Genomic DNA, 17373 nt, shown 5'->3' with positions numbered 1-17373 from the left:
AAATGATTCAAAGAAAGTCTTTAAGAGCTGATCAATGGTACATTGTTGATGGATCAAGTGCTCTAGTAGTTAATGAAAACCAGTCATCTGATGATGAATAAGAAATCTAAATTTCAGTTGTCTCAAGAAATGAGCAAAAGAACAAGGAACCACAGAAGCAAGTTATTCTTAAACTTGAAGAGGATGAATTTTATACCTTAGATGAACTGGATGAGTTAGATCAGTTCATGGCTTACTTAACAAGAAAATTCTCTAACATTAGAGTAAAGAAGCCAAAGTTCTTCAAAAATAAGGGACAAACATCCAACAAGGACAACAGCTGGAAAAGAAAAGCACAATATAACTCTGGTGGCAAAAGTGGCTACAAAACAGGATATGTTGACATGTCAAAGATCAGGTGCTTCAGTTGTGATGAATTGGGCCATTTTGCTAAAGAATGCAGGAAGCCAAAGAAAGTAAAAAGGTACAAGGCTTATCTTGAATTGGAAGCAAAGTATGAAACTCTTCTAAGAAAGTAACATGATAAAGCTTATATTGCAGAAGGAAAGAGTTGGGATGATTCTGACAATGATGAAGATGAGGAGTTTGGAAACTATGCACTTATGGCCTTGGAGCAAGGAGAGTCATCCTCATCAAAAATAAAGGTACAAACTCTTACTACTATTGATTTGAATGCTAGTCAATATAAGGAGACTGTTGAAAAGATGAGCATGGAAATTTTCCGCATCCATACTAGCTTGGTAACAGCTACTGAAGAGGTCCGTAGGTTATCAAAAGCTAATGAGAAGCTTGATATTGAGAAACAAGATCTAGATCTGCAGCTTGTTGAGCTTGAAACTGTCAAGCAAGAAAATGAATATCTAAAGAACAAGCTAAAGTGTACTACTGAGATAGAATCTGTGTTGAGGGAGAAGCTAGAGAAGAATGAAGTGAAACTGAAATCATTTAGAAATGCATCTTAGTTAGTTGGTCAGTACCATGAGAATAACAAGCCATGTGCTAATATAGCTATTGGTTTGGATTATGATGCATTGAACAACAACAGGAAAGTTGAAGGTGATAAGGGAAAAGCAACTGTAAGTGAAGATGTCCCAGCTATGCTGAGAAAGGTTGGTTCACCTATGTTCGAATCATGTGAAGTTAATTTCAGTGAAAACGTTGATCATAAAGTAAGAAATTGCTGGTGAGGAAAATGAAAAGAAATGTACAAAAATAACTCAAACTTCTAAAGCTGAGAAGAAGCCCATGGTTGATCAAACCCCCAAAAAGCCAATCAAGGAGGTTAAAACTGAGAATGCAGGAAAGAAGAAGAAAAACAGAAATGGGAAGATTGGGATAAACAAAAGCAATAACTTTGCATTTGTTGCAGATGATCCTAGAAAACAGTGTTAGAAATGTGGCTCTACCAATCACCTAACTCACCTTTATAAAAAGGCTCCAAGAATAGGAGCATGCAAATATAAATGAGCAAATACTGAAGATCCATATTCCTTCTGTGATAAGTTTGATTACATTCCTTGCAACATGGAAGTAATGACAAGTTACCACAAGCTGAAAGTAGACCCCATTGTTTGAAAGCTTGTTGAGCTTGAAACTTTCAAGCAAGAAAATGAATATCTAAATAATAAGCTAAAATGTCCTACTGAGATAGAATCTGTGTTGATGGAGAAGCTAGAGAAGAATGAAGTGAAACTGAAATCATTCAGAAATGCATCTCAGTTAGTTGGTCAGTACCATGAGAAGAACAAGCCATGCGCTAACATAGTTATTGGCTTGAATTATGATGCATTGAATAACAACAAGAAAGTTGAAGGTGATAAGGGAAAAGCAACTGTAAGTGAAGATGTCCCAGCTATGCTGAGAAAGGTTGGTTCACCTACGTTCAAATCATGTGAGGTTAATTTCAGTGAAGAAAAGTTGATCATAAAGTAAGAAATTGTTGATAAGGACAATGAAAAGAAATGTACAAAAACAACTCCAACTTCTAAAGCTGAGAAGAAGCCCATGGTTGATCAAACTCCCAAGAAGCCAATCAAGGAGGTTAAAACTGAGAATGCAGGAAAGAAGAAGAAAAACAGAAATGGGAAGATTGGGATAAAAAAAAGCAATAACTTTTCATTTGTTTCAGATGCTCCTAGAAAACAGTGTCAGAAATGTGGCTCTACCAATCACCTAACTCACCTTTGTAAAAAGGCTATTAGTGAGCCAAGAATAGGAGCATGCAAATATAAATGAGCAAAGACTGAAGATCCATATTCCTTCTGTGATAAGTTTGATTGCATTTCTTGCAACATGAAAGTAATGACAAGTTACTACAAGCTGAGAGTAGACCTCAAAAAATCAATATTGGAACTACAGCTAAAAAGGAACATGCAAATCAAGCAATGAACACCATTCTTTCTCAATCAACTCATTCTAATTCTGCATATTTTGTTAACAAGAAGAAAGTACCCAACACTGCTTGGGTTGCTAAACACACTTAATCCTCATTTTGTGCAGGACAAAGTGAAGAAATTTATATGGATAATAGACAGTGGATGCTCAAGACATATGACAGGTGATATGGCCCTGCTATCATAATTTGAGGGGATGGTTGGCCCATTAGTAAATTTTGGAGACAACAACAAAGGTTTCACAATGGGATATGACAAATTGATTTTTGGAAATGTTGTCATTGAAAATGTAGCATTGGTTACTGGTCTGGAAGTAAATTTCCTAAGTGTCAGTCAATTCACTGATAGAGGATTCAATGTTAAATTTGACAAAGGAGAATGCTTAATCATCAATAAAAAGATCAATGAAGTTGCTCTAAAAGGTATAAATAAAGGAAGCTTATTTGTTGCGGATCTGGACTCAGCAAATGAGGATGAAATTTGTTACTTCTACACCAAGGCATCTGAAGAACAAAGCAAGTTGTGGCATAAAAAACTCTCTCACTTGAATTACAAGGCAATCAATACTCTAGTTAAAAAGGAGTTAGTGAGAGACATGCCAAATTTGGAGTTTGCTCAGAATGAGGTATGTGAGACTTGTCAAAAAGGAAAAATAAAGAAATCAAGTCACAAGAGTAAAACTGTGAATTCTATAAGTGCACATTTGTAACTTATTCACATGGACTTATTTGAACTAGTTAATGTCTTATCAATTTCAAGAAAGAAGTATACACTTTTGATGGTGGATGACTACTCAAGGTACACATGGGTAGAATTTATGCACTCTAAGGATGAAACTCCACACATCATAATTGAACACGTCAAGAAGATTTAGAAGCTAGCTGAAGATCAGAATTGTGTGAAAAGATTGAGGAGTGACAATGACACATAATTCAGAAATACAATTTTAACTGAATTTTGCAAAGACAAGGAGATTGTTCAAGAATTCTCAGCAGCTAGGACACCCCAACAAAATGTTGTTGTTGAGAGGAAAAATAGAACATTAGTGGAAGCTACCGGAACAATGTTGCAAGATGCCAAATTACCAACAAGTTTTTGAGAAGAAGCTGTCAACACTGCATGCTATACTCAAAACAGATATCTCATCAACAAAATCTTGACAAATCACCCTACTCAATCTTATCTAAAAGAAAGCCTACTGTGAAGCATCTTCATGTGTTTGAAAGCAAGTGTTATGTTTTGAAAGACAACTCTGAATATTTGGGAAAAATTGACTCTAAAGTGTTTGAAGCAATTTTTCTGGGATATTCATTGGAGAGAGCTGCCTACAAAGTCTATGTGCTTGAACAAAAGAAAATTATGGAAAGCACATATATTACTTTTGATAATGACAAGTGCCCAGACTTAGAATGCCTTGATAAAAATGAAGTCGAAGCCCTACAATTTGAAAATCTCAAAATTGATAGTGATTCTGAGGATGATGCTGAAGTCAACATAAATGACATAATAGATGAAGAGTTAACTGAAAAAGTGAATCATGAGAATGGAAGCTCATCTCAAATACCTGAATTTGATAGCACAAACTCATGGGAAGAAAGAGAAGAAAATTCTAGAAGTCATGCCAATGATGAAGAAGAAGCAGAAAACACAAGTCAACAAAATCACACAAGGAAATGGGATAGAAGTCACAATACAGATGCAATTATTGGTGATCTCAATGCTGGAGTGAGGACTAGAAGTGCAACTATAAATGAATGTCTTCATGCATATTTTCTTTCACAAGTTGAGCCTAAGAAAACTGAGGAAGCTATACCTGATCCTGATTGGATATCTTCTATGCAAGAGGAGCTAAATCAATTTAAAAGAAACAAAGTTTGGGAGTTGGTTCTTGCACCAAAGAAGAACAAAGTGGTGTTCAGGAACAAGATGGATGAAAATGGGATTGTCACCAGAAACAAAGCAACGTTGGTTGCAAAAGACTACTCACATGAAGAATGAATTGATTATGATGAAACTTTTGCTCCAGTTGCAAAACTTAAAGCAATAAGGATCTTTCTTGCATTTGCTGCACACTCAAATTTTAAGGTGTATCAAATGGATGTGAAAAGTGTATTTCTTAATGGTGAGTTGGAAGAAGAAGTTTATGTGCAACAACCACCTGGCTTTGAAGATTCAGAATTTTCAAACTTTGTATACAAATTACTCAAGACTCTCTATGGACACACCGTCAGAATTTTTGATCAAACATTGATTCACTAGAGGAATAATTGACAAGACTCTCTTCTACAAGCAGCATGGTGATGATATGATCCTAGTTCAAATTTATATGGATGATATCATTTTTGACTCTACTAATGAAAAGCTATGTCAAAGATTCTCAAAGCTCATGCAGAGTGAATATGAAATGAGTATGATGGGAGAGTTAAGTTACTTACTTGGACTATAAGTCATCCAAAGGAGTGATGGAATCTTCATCAGCCAAACTAAGTATGTCATGGATTTATTGAAGAAGTTTGGTATGGTTGATTGTTCACCTGCATCTACACCTATGTCTGCAGCTACTAAGTTGGATGAAGATATGAAAGGAAAAAGTATAAACATTTCAGGTTATAAAGGAATGATTGGATCTTTACTGTATTTAACTTTTAGTAGACCAGATATTATGATTGCAACATTTCTGTGTGCAAAATTTCAAGCCAATCCAAAGGAATCACATTTGATGGTTGTGAAGAGAATTTTTAGATACCTAAAGGGGACTCAAAACTTGGGATTATGGTATCCTAAGAGAATAGGTTTTGAAGCTGTTGGATACACAGATGCAGATTTTGCTGGATACAGGGTTGACATGAAGAGTACTAGTGGAAGCCGTCAGTTTCTTGGACAAAAACTTGTATCCTGGTATAGCAAGAAACATCAATATTTGTCAACTTCCACAGCTGAGGCTAAATACATAGTTGCTGGAAGTTGTTGTGCTCAAGTGCTTTGGATTAGAAATCAGCTAATGGATAATGGCCTACTGTTACACAAAATCCCAATTATGTGTGATAATACTAGTGTTATATCTATTTTGGCTAATCTAGTTAATCATTCTAGAACAAAGCACATTGATGTAAGGTACCATTTTATTAGAGAATATGATGCAAATGGTACCATTGAGCTTATTTTTGTTCCAATAGAAAAACAATTAGCTAACATTTTTACTAAACATATGGATGAAGTAACTTTCACTAGACTTGTAGGTGAAATTGGAATGCTAAACTCTTCATCCTAAAGTCAAGAACTCAGCTAATGTTTTGCAGCAGATTAATTTCTAGTAAATTAAAATTAATTTGATTTAATTAGAAATTAACTAAAATATGAAATTATAAATGTTTCATATTTCTCTGCATATTTATTTTTCATTTTACTTATTGTCAACTTGGAATTTTTCAAATTCTAAGTAAACTGTCTCTTTGTTAATTCATATTGTCAATATATGAAGTTAATAAAAGATAGATCTCAAAAACAACAAAAGTATATAAAGAACCGAGTTCTCAATAAGTATAAATGACTTCTCGATAAATCATTTTGAGAATTCTCGAAATAGTTCTCGATAAGTCAGTTTTGGACTTCTCGAGTAGACTCTCGATAAGTCATTTTGACTTCTCGATAAGTCTTTATTAGAATTCTCGTGGACATCTCGATAAGTTATTATGACTTCTCGAATGACTTCTCGAATAAGGTCATTTCTAGACTTCTCGAATGAACATCTTGATAAGTCACTCTATGACTTCTCGATAAGTATTGTAGAGTTCTCGAGTAATCCAGTTTGAGTTCTCTACAGGTATAATTTAAACTTATCTTTAACTCGGACTAAAATAATTTAATTTAATAAATTATTTTCAGTATTATACTTTTGATAAAATTTATTCTGGTTTTATTTTGATTTATTCAAATAAAAATTGAAAACAATTCAATCCATTCAGGACAAAATGGGTATTTATTTGACATGTCGACAAGTCATTTTCTAGTTCTCGATAAGAGTCAGAAAAATGACATATCGATATGAATCTATTATCTCAATATGACTTCTCGATAAGCAAATTCCAAACGTCCTTTTTTTGGTTCTCGATATATCATTTACCTTTTACTATAAATACCCAGACATCTCGGCATACACCTCTTTACGCTTGCGAGATCTCCAAGTGACCTAATTTTTCCAATTCTCAACCGCTCTCTCTCATTTCAAACTCTCTCTCTACTCTTTCTTACCCACTCAAATTCAAACTATTCCAATGGCATCAAACACAGTTACACCTTTCATCCCCAAGGAGGGCACCAATTACCTCACTTTTACTGATGCAAATCAGCCTCTTGATACTTTCAAGAGTTTTATGAAATTTCTCTTTGAAACTTACTTTGCAGGTGCTCTAGCAGCAAATCCAGTCATGTACTTGGATGTTTTAGGGGATTTCTGGAACACAGCTATGATAAGAATAGTGGTGCAAGAGAACCAAACTGCTTCTATGGTGGTTAATTGCTCCATTCAGGGTCAACAAGTAGAATTTTCAGAAACTAATGTGAACATGGCTTTGGGAATTCCTACTGAAAACTTGATGGAGGTTGCTACTCAGGATGAACTAGCATAATTCATGGACTTCGTCAACTGCAGTGAAAGGATCAACCTAGTCAGTCTCAACAAGAAGAATTTGAGGAAGGAATTGTCATTCCTGTTTGACTCCATTGTGAGAGCATTCACATGTAGGAAGACATACATGGTATGATAATATTTCTAGTGTAGTTCAGAAACTGGTATTCTCCATGGCTCACAACAGACACATATGCTACTCAGCACAAGGCTAACTATGCATTTGTCTTCAAGAGGTAAGGAAATTTTCTTTCCTAGGTTTATAATGTCTACTTTAAATCATAAAATTCGAGATATTTATTTACTTAATGGTATAGATAGAACAAAAAGAGGCAATTGTAAGCAACTGTTCAAAATTTTATTTGGCTCACTTACTACAAAGAACAAGATAAGTGTGAATCTCAAAATCACTTCATTTATGTTGGAGAAATTTAGGACTTACCCTTATCCCATGCCTGCCATGAGGTCTACTATTACATCTAGTGCAGTAATGGTTCCTGTACCCGTAAAAGAACAAATACATGAACACCAACAGGGATCTTCCTATACTGAAACCCTTTCTTCTTTACCATTAGAAGCTAGGAAACCAACCACTTCATCCTCTCAAAAGGGTGAAGTGAGTAAAAAGAAGATAAAGCAGGCACCCTTAACAGTAATCAATGAGAGTGGTGAGGACCAAACAGAACAAGAGTCACCCTTGGTCAAGAAAACAAAGAAGGTGAAACAAACTGAGATGACCACTCAAGCCACCTCTGCATCCTCCCAAAAGGGTGCAGTTGTAAAACATGGATTAAAAAAGATTCATGGGCATCCTCTCAACAGGGTGTCTCTATTGAAAATAGCACTATCCCTAGTGTACCATGTAAAGAGTCTGCACCATCACTTGAACAAATTCAAGTATGTGAAAGGATAAATAAGGATGACACACACAAAAAGAGCACATCTCTTGAAGCTCCCTCATTCATTCAAGGGGAGCTGCCAACACTCAACTCTGAAATTCAAACTCTAATTTCTCAAATTTCTTCATCATACAATGAATCACTTGAATTTGACTCTCAAGTGTTGCAAACTTCATGTGACATGGTGTCTGAAACTGTGCTCACCACCAAGGAATCAAATTTAGTTAGTGAGAAGCTACATGCTGGGGTAGACCTTGATGTCACCAACACAAACACATGGGTTTCATCAGTTTTTACTGAAGACCTTGTGGTGGATACCAATGCACCTTCATGTGCAAATCAACCTTCACAGGTTGTAAGATTTGAGGGTAGTACTCCTGAGGGGGAGCTATCTAAATCCTCTCCAATTCAATTGGAGTTTCATCTTGCAAGAACAACTCCCCTCAAAACCCTAGCTGAGATTGCACTCAAAATTGAAGCTAGGAGTTCAATTGCCAATGATCATGTTATAGGGGATGTAACGACCGAGAATTTTGCGTCGTAATTAAGTAAGTAAAGTATGTGTTATGTGATGAGATTATGTGATTAAGTGGTGATTATTTGTCTTATCTGTATACTAGAGTTAAAGAGCGTGGATAAAAACGTTCCAATTTAAAGAGTCAGCTTAAAAGTAAAGCTGTGGTTTCGGGCCGTCAGGTAGAACGGAACCCGTCCTAGTATGAAAATTAAATAATATAAAATGTGAATTATATGTGAAGTAAATGAATGAAGTATTTCGTCTTAAGAGACGTGTTGATTGGCAAAGGTAATGAGAAGCGTATTCGAAATGCTGAGCGTCGGGCCGTCAGGCTGAACGTGACCCGGTACGCGTAAAAAGAGAATAAAGATTAAAGAGGGATAGATTCTATGATCAGACCTGAGTCGTTATGTGACTATATGTGTGTGATTGCTTGACTGTGTGCATGATTATATGTTCTGTGTTAATTTCTGTGAATTTTAAAGGAATTATGTGATTTACATAAGGGTTTATTTAACCTTCGTGCATTTTTATAAAATCATCTGAGATGGATAAAAACATGGGATTCGTTCTGTTATCTTCGTAGAGGTCTTAGAGACTTTTTAAAAATGATAAGTGAATTTAATTGTGGGTCTTTGCATTTTTAAATTGATTTTATGTGGAAAAGGTATTTATTAAAGCGAGTTTGCGAATTTATATAAAATCAACCGCTCGCTCAAATTCTTATTATGAGTAATGGATGAAAAGCTAATTTCGAGACCTACGTGTTAAAATTGTCATTTTCAATAATTCTCGACTTTCCGAGAGAGAAATATTTTTATTTTGAATTTTGTTACATTTGAGTAAAAAGAGAAACAAAATGCAAATTAAAAAGGGAGTTATTAGATTACCATTTTGCCCTTGTGTTGGTGGAGTATAAATTACTCCTTCCTCCCCATTTTCTTCTTTCTTTTCCGTGCACTCACTCTTTTCTCTCCTCTTTTTCTTTCACTCTCTCTCTCTCACTCGAACAACTCTCTCTCGGCTCTCTCTTCAATTTCTCTCGGTATACCTCCTTTTTCCTTGATCAAACTTATCAATCATCCCTAATTCTTCTTGATAAACACTTATGTGTAGGTAGAAGTGTGTGCATGTGTGTATTGGTGCTTGTATGCCGAAGTGTGTGTGTGTTTTTGGGTTTGGTTTTGAGCCAAGAACCGAGGGCTTGCTTGATTAGTTCGTATCCTATGATTATTGTGCTGAAATCAGTTTGCATGTGGTGTTGATGCATTTCTTTTGAGAAATCGGGGGTTTCGTGGTTGGACACCCTCGAATGAGGGCACCACCGTGAAGCCACCGCCACCGGTGATGAACTCCGGTGAACCGGTGGTGAGCTATGATGTTAAAAACTGAGCTCTAGAACCTTAAGATCACTTATTTATGTTTGCATGTGGTGTTTTGATTAAAAGGCCGAATGGCCCTTACTATTTTAAGGAAATCAAGTTGATTATATTGAAATGCATGAGTCATTGATTTGATGTTGAAATATAGGTGAATTTGTGATTCAAGAATTAAGAATATCAAGTTGCATGATTGTTTTTGAAAAAGGCCGAATGGTTTTAATCTTTAAGGTTGTTTGATTTGAATTAACTTGTTTAAAATGATGAGGGATTGTTATTAGATTAAAAAGGAATGAAAATATTGTTGCATGCTAAGTTTAGGTTCGAATTTTTGTGTTAATAAGAAAGGAAATTGATTTTTGTTGGATAATCTTGGTAAACACTAAGTATAAATGGACTAAAAGTGATTGCATGTTAGTTTTAAAAAGGATCAAGATGTGCATGTCAATGATTTGTCCTTGGGATGTGAATTTGAGTTATTGTCGAATGAAATTGAGTTAAAATAGATTAATTTGATGAATGAATGGATGTATGTTGTAATTTAGATAAAAATCAATTGTGTTAAGGAACTTAGTTGGCTTACGTGATAAAGATAAAGTGTTTGATATTGTGCCAAGTTAACATTGAATTGCATGTGAGCATGTATGTATGTTTTGGTTCGAATGGTTGTTGATCAAGAAAATGATGCTAGTTTAAATGTGGAATCATGTTAGAACTAAAGTTGTATGGTGTAATTTTGAGAAATTTGATTGTATATGTATAATTATGGTTCGGATTTCTATGATTAAAAGAAAGGAGAGTGGTTCTTTAAAGGTTTTTAATTGAGATACGTGTTTATGTGAATTAAAGTGAGTATTTGATTGATTTTATGGTGGGTATTTGCAATAAGGCCGAATAGGCCATAAGAAATAAAGGTCAAAACTTGATTTTGGTAATTGAAAGAATGATTGAGTGTTATAGGTGAAAATCTTTGATTTTGCTTGATGTTTTGATTCGAATTAAGGAATAAAAGAAAAGGGAATTAAGTCGATTGATAAAAGTGATAGTATGCACGTAAATGTTTGGTTGAAAATGTGTCTAGTACTCGTAAAAGAGTAGTGTTAGTGTGATTTGAGAAATAGCCTAGGTCAAGCGAGTACGCTTTGATTGCTAGGTATATAAGGATATAAAAACTACGAGAAAGAATTGTGCTATGTGCTATGTGCTGTGTGCTTATTTGTATAGGCTATACTCGTATAGTTCGAGTCAAAAATATAATCGAGTTATCGTATAGAGTGATCGTTCCGGGAACGAGAGTTGGAAATCTAATTAAGATTTCTGGTTTTATTGTAGATTCGGAGCGTGAGGGCATTCGGGCTAGGAAAGGGAAAAGTATATTAGGTGGCAGTAGTTCACCCCTCAGGAAAGCAATTTCAGGCAAGTAACTCTGATTACTTGTGTAAATGATTATAAAGGAAATGTTGTTCATACCATGTAGAGTATTGAACTGTTAAAGTATGAAACCCTTGCTTTATGAAACCCTGATATTGATTTGAAGTACCCTTTGTTCTTGATAACCTGTTATCGATAATCCTATTGATCTCACCCGTTGATAATCTGCCTTTCTGTTCAAGTTTCCTATAATGCCATGATCATATTGAACCTTTAATTATCTTGGTTAACTCTGTTTAATGATACCCTGTTTCTCTTGATCGCCCTAATGATCCCTAAGTTATTTCTGATCCTTCAAATTTAGTACCTTATTAACCTTGATACAGAATTCTTGAGAATTGTTCCTTGCGTATCTTTGATTCACTCCCTGAACTTTGTTTCTTTAAAAATCTAAATTAAGAATGAGTTTCGACTTGAAAGAGTCCGAATGATTTCAAAGGCTTGGTAATGATAAAATGAATTTTAGAAAACCTATTGTTTTCCAACTCAAGGTTTTCCAAATGAATTCCTGATGGATTGGATTGAGACGTAAGAGGCTAGTGGGACTAGTCCAGTCATGGTAAGAGACTAGTGGGACTAGTCCAATTTAAGGCTGAAATTATGCCGAATGGTACCTTAAAGACCGGAATGGAGGTCGATACGGGCTGATCACCCGTATATAATGAAATGGAAAGATAAGTGATCCAATCAAGGGTTCTAAATGATTATTTAAGAAAAGGAACTGAAACTTTTATTCAGTAAATTGATTTTTGGAAATGAAAATGGTTTATACTGTTTTGAAAAGAGTTGATTATGTTATTGTGGAGCTTAGAGCTCAGAACCCTGATTCCTGAAATTGTTGATCATATGAATGATTCTATATCTTGAAATACTGTTGCTTTCCTCTACCGAAAGATCTATTTTGATCCTATAATGATTTGTGTTGAATGTCGGCTTTCATCCTGTTTCGAGCCTTGTTTCTTGAAAGCCCAGTTATTCTTCAAATACCTTTCCTTATCTCAAAGAAAACAAAAAAAAATGAATATACGGAAATCTGCCACCTAGATTAGCTAAAACAGAATGCCCTAGTTTGTTCAAAGCATATTGAGAATTGTTATTGTAGAACTGCTATTTAGTTACTTGCTGAGTTTTATACTCATTGTTTTGTCTTAATCTAACCATGGCAGTTAAGCAAGAAGATGGCCAGGCTTAGGCGCATTGCTCGTAAGAGCGTACCTGGTGGTCCCTACCGTGTTGAGGGCTTCCAGTTGCCAGAGCAGGTAGTACAGGTTATGAGTGAGCTCGCGCCTAGTAAAGAGGTGTTTAAAGATACAATGGGTTATCTGTCGGTTCCCAGCCGGAATCGATATTGATTATTTAATAATATTTTGGGTTTGTAAGTTATATTCGGTGATTGGTAGTTGTAATCTTGTCTCATACTTTATCCTGTTGATCCTGTTAGTAGTTAATCGGGGTTTATGCATATTTAATTAGTAGATTAGAGGTGTGTGAGTCCTCATTTCCTAACCCCGAGATTGAGGTCGTCACAAGGGAGGCAAGTTTAGCACATTCAAGTGTAAGCTCACTGCAAAATGAGAAAGGGTTTGAAACTAGAGTACATGACAATAACCTAGTTAATTACCCTTCAATTCCAATGGAGGTTCCCACCACAAATGGAGAATAACAAAATGTCATAACAACAGTTCAACCTGTGAGTCAAACTGTGACATCTATCACATGTGGTTCTATTACATATGTTAGTCCCTTAACAATATAGCAAGAATTACAGAAGGGGGGTTGAATGGAATTCTTGAACTTTTTCTTGAAATAAAAATGTTCAACTCGATTATAGATATATTTGTTTTGATTAGCACAATGCGGAATATAAACTTTAATGAATCAAAACAAGAGTAATTAAAAACAAGAGTCTTTAAAAACTTTCTGGTGGATTTAAACAATTCCACCAAAGATATATTTAATATATCGAGAGGACTCTGTGTGCAGAAATGCTCACAGCTGCTTATACAAAATAGAACTACTAAGATCACAGGAAATGCTAAAGATAGTGCTTACAAAGATTTCTCTGTGTTTGTTTCTTAGCTCTCTTAGTTATTTTTCTATTTGCTACTCTCTTGGTTTATATATTACCAAGATTACAAAGTCAAAAGAACTGAATAAATATAAAATCTAACAGTCTTGATCTTTGCTGCTTTTCGTCCTCTATTACCCAGTTAATGGGCTTCCATAGTGTGTTTATATCCAACTCGACGGCTGTGTGTCAGCTTTCACTGTTCAACTGATGTTTGAATCTTGATATAATCATCCGTCGACTTTCAGATCAGCCGTCGATGACTTACTTGATCATCCGTCGACTGCTATTTTAAACATCCATTGAAAGTCATTTGATCATCCGTCGAAGCTTTGTTAAGCATCCGTTGATAGCTATTTTGGTACTTGACTTCATTTCACTTATACAGAATTACAAGACATTGCTTATGTACAGTTAATCAACCTATTCTGAATATCTAGTTAAAGTCAACATGACTTATATACTACTACAGATTCTATACAAAGGTGCATACAACATTGTGCTACAAACTTATTATTACATAAGCTACTCACTCGATGGATAATAAGTTACTCATCCGTCGGGACTAAAACGAGTTATCCGTCGGGACTATAATTCTTATCCGTCGAGTGCTACATTATTTCACTAAGTAAAATTTACTTAGATGTTTTGTTTAGGTAATCATCAAGTACACAACATATTCACAACAATCTCCCCCAATTTATGTCTACTGGAATTGTAGCCATAAATTAAGAGATACTTGATGATAACAAAACATCCTAAACATATATCTTTAAAGATAAGTAGATAAAACTGAGAGTGCTTCAATTTAAACAGGATATACAAGGTTTGGCTCACAGTCAGTTCAAGATGCTCCTCTAGCCTGAGCAGATTTTTCTAGTTTCTTGAAGGTCTGGATCTTCTTCCAAGCTTTCTGTTGTTTTCTTCAATTTGATTCTGGAGCTGTCTGTGGAATTCTAATTCATCAGATTCTGAGAGATCTAACATTTCTTGCATTTCCAAGAGAGTCTCATTGCTAGAGATACTCAATTGGTCTTCTAATCTGAAGAATCTTCTCATACCCTTGTCATCCATGAATTCCATCAGCCAGTAGGGCCTTAGATGCACTCTTCTCCCTGTGTATGGGATGTTAAGAGTTTTGGGTAGTGCATCTTTGGCTCTAACACTCCTTAGCTCTTCAATCTTCTTCAATACTAATCTTCTTGCAGTTACATTAAACCCAAAGTTTTTCTTGAAGGATGAATAGACTTTGATCAACACAGCTTGGCTTTCTTGAAGTATCCTGTGAAGAGGCCACTGAATCTCTCTTCCTCCTTTGTACTTGAATACCAACCTTTCAGGTAGGTTTCTGTATGCATCAATTGCCCTTACCTCATCCAGCTCCTCCAGATAAAGGTTTAGGTCTGAGAATTCTTTGATGTCACACAAGTACAAGTAGTCTCCCTTGTTGATCTTGAGTTGAGCTTTGACTACTGCCTTGGATTTGAGAGGTGACAGCTTCACTTTCTTGACTGCCCTTGATTTTGTCCTTCTTGGCTTGGTGAGAATTGGCAAGTTGAAGTCAGGAATTGGTAATTTATCCCACTCTATTGGCTCATCCTTTGGCACAATAGGCTCTCCATGTATGTTCCTGTAGGGGTCCACCACCCTTATGTCTTCAAATACCACAGAGGGCTTTGATGCTTGAGTTTCAGCTTTAGTGGATTCCATTGGAAATTGATCTTCCAATTCCTTGTTAACAATATCCAACTTTCTTTTTGTTCTTTTATCCAATTCTTTCTTTCTTGGAGATTTCTTCTGTTCTTCAATCTTCTTCTTTGATTCAGTAGCTTGAGTTGGTTGAGAGGGAATTTGTTGAGAAGAGTTCACAGCCTGTAGCTTGGTCAAGATAGCAAGCTGTTCTTTCTTTTATTTAGACTTCTTTGCATCTAGAGCAGCTTGCCTCTTTTCCTGCTTCAATCGGACTTTTTCTTCTTCCTTTGCATGAGCAAATTGTGGATGTCCAGCTACCACACAAATTTCCTTCCCATTTCTGAATATCTTTGCAATTCTCTTTCTTGAGGCTGAATCAGCTGGATCTTTGTAGAGGAGAATAGATCTTGACAGAAGCTTCTTTTCATCAGGCTTAGGTGTCTCATACACAGTATCCATAGGGTTCTTCAAAGATGACTTTGGATAGTTTGCCCTTGGTTTAAGAATTATCTCAGCCTTTTTAGTCTTGATGCAGGAAGATTGTCCTTTCTCCAGATAGTTCATGCTCATCTCATTCACATTGATTGGCTTGACATGAGAGTGATGGATGGCTGACTGATCTGGTTCCTTGACTAATTGAAACTTTTTCTGTATCTCCTTATCAATCTTTTTCCAGTTGATCAGAGTCAACTCTTCTTTATCAGCATCTTTCAAATTTGCTGCTGCTGCATTTATAAGATCTATACCATCTGCAACTGGTGGCTTGGAGATAGTAATTGAAGGTACAATTACTTTGCTGATTTGAACTAAAATGTTCTCCCCCTCAGTTGGTCCTTTCTCCCCCTTACTTGATTCTCTCTCCCCCTTTTTGTTATCATCAAGTGGAGGAGTTAGGCCTTGTGCTTTAGCCAGTTGCATGAGAAGATTTGTCTGAGTCTGTTGATTTTGAAGAAGTAGAGCCACTGAATTCTTAATAACTTGAACTCTGGTCTCCAGCTTGGCTATCTTCTTGTCAGAATCTGATTCTCTTCTCAACCTTAGTAATAGATCATGCATGGTACCATATGGCGTTATTGAATCCAATTTCTCAGAGTTGTATGTCTTTAAGTCAGCTATCTCCTTTTTCAATTCATCCACACTGATATTTTGTCTTGAGTGTTGGATCTTCATTAACTACAAAGAGTCTAGATGAGCTTTAAGAATAGCCTTGGTACCAGCATCTGAAGCTTCCTGAAGGGCTTGCTGAATAGCTGTTACTTATTTTACCAAAGACACCTCAAATTGTCCTGGTGTAAATTCCTTTGCCCATGCCCATTCAGGTAAACTTAAAGCAGAACTTGGGCCTTCAGCTCCCCCTAAGTTCATGCTACCATTCAAAGAACTAGAGTCATCATCATCAGAATTTACTCCAAATTCTTCAGATGGCTCTCCAGCTTGAGGAGGCATCCTGTTTACAGCAGCTTTATCTCTTTGAAGAGATTCTGTGGTGTGCACTAAGTGCAAAGTCTGCTCTGCCTCCACATTGCCCTGAGCAGCCAACAGTTGATAGGCTGAAACAGGGTGAGTAAAAGTGACAGCATCCAAGGAAATGTTATCAATTACAGCTTTGTAATGTTGCTGAAATTGTCTTTCCTTTTCAGCATCATCCACAATCATTGACTCACTAGCAATGGCTGGTTCCATCCTTATTTCTCCAGTACCTGCTTTTCTCTCATGTTCTCTCTTTTGTTGTATCAGGGTCTCACCCTGGCTCCCCACCCTCACACCCTCACCTTCACCTACTAAGGTGGGACTCCTCTCACTCACTTTTGCCAATCCTGAATGAATGGATTGCTGAGATTCACTCTTTTCCTCTCCTTTTGCCTGGGAGCAACCCAGCCTCTCACTCAATGCACTCTCCTCTCTCAGTCCTAAGAGTGATAGTATTACCACCAAATCTTCTGCACTTGAAATTATTGAAGTTTGAAGTTGTGCAGAGACACTCGACGGATAAGTGATATCCGTCGGGTGAGTGGTAAAGCTATCCGACGGATAACTGCTGTTAAGCTTATCCGTCGGGATACAATCACTACTCGACGGATGAGCAATATCCATCGAGAGAGTGGAAATGAATGAGGTGGAAAGAGAAACTATTGTTGACTCTGTGTTGATTGAAGTTATTTGAGGCACAGATGTCACAATAGAATCAGAAAGAATTGGCAAGTGAGCCAACAAATCATCTAAAAGATGATGCTCACTTGCACTGGATTTTGGCTTCCCCAACAGAGTTAAAGAAGGGGAATCAGGAATTGAAGTGTTTATCATGTCCACTTTCAGTGAGTTGGTTGGTGAGTATTGTGTTTCAGTGGCTTCTATAATGAGAGATTT

The sequence above is a fragment of the Apium graveolens genome, chromosome 10, assembly GCF_009905375.1.
Source record: "Apium graveolens cultivar Ventura chromosome 10, ASM990537v1, whole genome shotgun sequence".
Lineage (NCBI taxonomy): Eukaryota > Viridiplantae > Streptophyta > Magnoliopsida > Apiales > Apiaceae > Apium > Apium graveolens.
Note: the sequence above shows the minus strand (reverse complement) of the source record.